This window comes from Vicugna pacos, chromosome 33, assembly GCF_048564905.1.
Source record: "Vicugna pacos chromosome 33, VicPac4, whole genome shotgun sequence".
In the NCBI taxonomy this organism is placed as follows: domain Eukaryota; kingdom Metazoa; phylum Chordata; class Mammalia; order Artiodactyla; family Camelidae; genus Vicugna; species Vicugna pacos.
The window spans coordinates 2,953,725-2,956,250 of NC_133019.1; the positions used below are offsets into that span (position 1 = coordinate 2,953,725).

The 2,526-nt window shown below is 49.0% G+C and overlaps 1 long non-coding RNA gene across 1 annotated transcript; it reads left to right on the forward strand.

Moving 5' to 3' along the window:
* Window positions 1-443: 443 nt before the first annotated feature.
* On the forward strand, window positions 444-871 carry LOC140691120 (uncharacterized). Its single transcript, XR_012066596.1, has 2 exons — window positions 444-584; window positions 708-871. It is a non-coding gene; the product is annotated as an uncharacterized lncRNA (long non-coding RNA).
* Window positions 872-2,526: the final 1,655 nt, after the last annotated feature.

Below are 2,526 nucleotides of genomic sequence, written 5' to 3' on the forward strand. Positions count from 1 at the left end.
CTCAAAATCCAAGCAAGAGATTTATTTATCTGAAGAGAAAATGATGGCCTCTCCAAAGGGTGTGGGTAACGGACATGAGAATGGTGACAGCCAGCTAGAAACCTCATTTCCAGTTGGGCCAAAGGAAAAGGACATCCCTGGGGAGTCCCCACATCCAAAACAAGCATCGTGACCATTCACATTTACTGTAAGCTTCCAGCCGTTTGCCAGGAAGGACACCATGCGATTTACGGACGTCCCCTCGACTGATTCTGGGGACGATTCTCTGGAGTAGTTACTATTAGCGTTCCTTACAGAAGAGGAGACTGACGTTCAGAGAGCTTCAGAACGTGCCCAGCACGGCACAGCTGGTGTCTGGTAGAATTAAGATGCCAGTCAGGTCTGGCAGCCTGGCTCCAGGGCCGATGCCCGAGGTGGGCGGTGGCTATTATGACATCACTCCACAGGGTCCATTCTTGTTTTCAGGGTGTGTCCTCCAATACCTGTTCTCAACTTCTTCCTCAGTAACAGAACCCCACAAAGGGTGGCTGGATGCGTGGCCACTTGGAACCAAGACACATTTCCCAGCGTCTCTGTAGCTACAGGTACCATGAGACTAAGCACTGGCCAGTGGGATATAAGCGGAAGTAACACATTCAATTTCTGGGACACATCCTTGAAAAGAAGGCATACCCTTCCCCTCCTCTCGTCTCCCTTTCCTTTCCCAGCTGCCTAGGGTGAAGATGTGGATGCAGATTGGACAAGATGCAAACGGCATGCTCAAGGTGGCAGAGGAGTGGTTCATAGAAGGAGGCTAGTCCTGAGAACCGTGGAACCAGATAACACCCCGATCCGCCTCCCTGGGGCTAATATGTGGAACAAGTACACCTTCCTCTGGCTTGAACCACTGTTAATTTGGGGGTTTCTGGTGCTCAGCTGGGTGGAATCCTATGTCCTGCACAGAGATATCTCCATTCTTCACCCCTCCCTCTCTTCCTACGTAAAGTCTGTCCTCCGCTGCCTTCTTGTCTTTTCGCCCCACACATTTCATCCAAATGGATTCAAATTACACGTCTCAGATTAACAGCAGATCACCAACGGGGCAGAAGAACAGCCTGGGACCTCTTGAGAAGGCAAGTGTGACCCAGAGCCAAGGACCACGGACTTAGAGGCAATGTTCCTGGGCCCGGCCAGCAGAGAGGAAGTGGTTCAAACCCAATTTTTCCTGCTCAGTTGGCACCTCTGCCCATTTATGAGGCAAAGCATGAGTCTTGCCAACAAAAGCTTCTTTCCAAGAAAATAAATTCAAGTCACATCTTGCTTCTCTGGTTCCCAGAAAGATGTGCATGATGTGGCTGTCATGAAACATCTGTCTCCAGTTCCACCCAAAAGTACCAGGCTCCAGGCAGGACCTAGCCAGACTGGCCTGGACTTCCCCCTCCCATGTGTGTCATCCTTGCCTGTCTTCCAGGACAGGCCAAGTGTGCATGGCTGCCAAGAGGAAGGATTCTCTACCCCTCCCATGGAAGTGTTCCAAATAGTTCCAGAGTGGATGAGTCCTAAACATTCCCTGAATCACTGAATCCAAAAACTGGAGAAACTACAGAGGTTATCTTGTCCCAAAAAAGGATGATGACCTTACAGCTGGAGGAAACAACCCGGCCAAAGTCAAACCGTTTATTATTAGAGGATGGAGCCACCAATCACAACAACACCATTAAAATGTAACCAGTTATTTCCAGGAGCCAGGCCCTGAGCTGAGCCCTTAACGTGGATTATGTAATTTAATTCTCACCACAACCCAGTGACATAGGTACCCCACTTGGAGGCATGGAGAAGTTAAATAACTTGTCTTATTTTTCAAGGTAATAGGCTGCTGAGCTGGGATTCAAACCCAAGTTTATTTCTTGTCTGAGAATGAATTCTGCTCTTTCTACAGCATCATTGCTACGTGCTCATTGCTTGTCAAAGTGAGACAGTGTCCCAATCTCCCTCTTCACAATGGAACCCACCTGGACAACTTGTATCTCGCTTAGTCACACACAGTGCTGTCCTCAGGGACACCCAAAGACCTTGACACAGACAGTCCCCTCCGTGGAGTCTGAGATCCACATCTGGAGGAAAGAGGGCGTCACTTCAATCCACAGACACCAACCTGAGCCACCTCCGGAGGTTCAGGCAGAAGCCTGAGGCCAGGATCTTCCCATGCCTTTCCTCTATCACTGGTTTAGTCAGTCCTTCAGAAAGCAATTTACTGAGTCAAATAAAACTGTGCTAAGCACTAGAGATAAACAGTTGAACAAAAGAGACGTGGTGCCTGGCTTTAAGGGGCATGTCGGTGGGAGAGACGTGAACAAGTAATTTTGCAAATATTTAGTGGCAATTGTGGTAAGTGCCACGAAGAAGTCTGTGTCACCACTTGAGTGTATAAAGGGGCACACCTGGATCTCACACCTGCGAGTGGGTGCGAGAAGGCTCTGAGATGGATAGAAACTTGGTTAATTCAAGAACCCAAAAGAAAGCAAGCAGAGGGCTGAAGACATGACC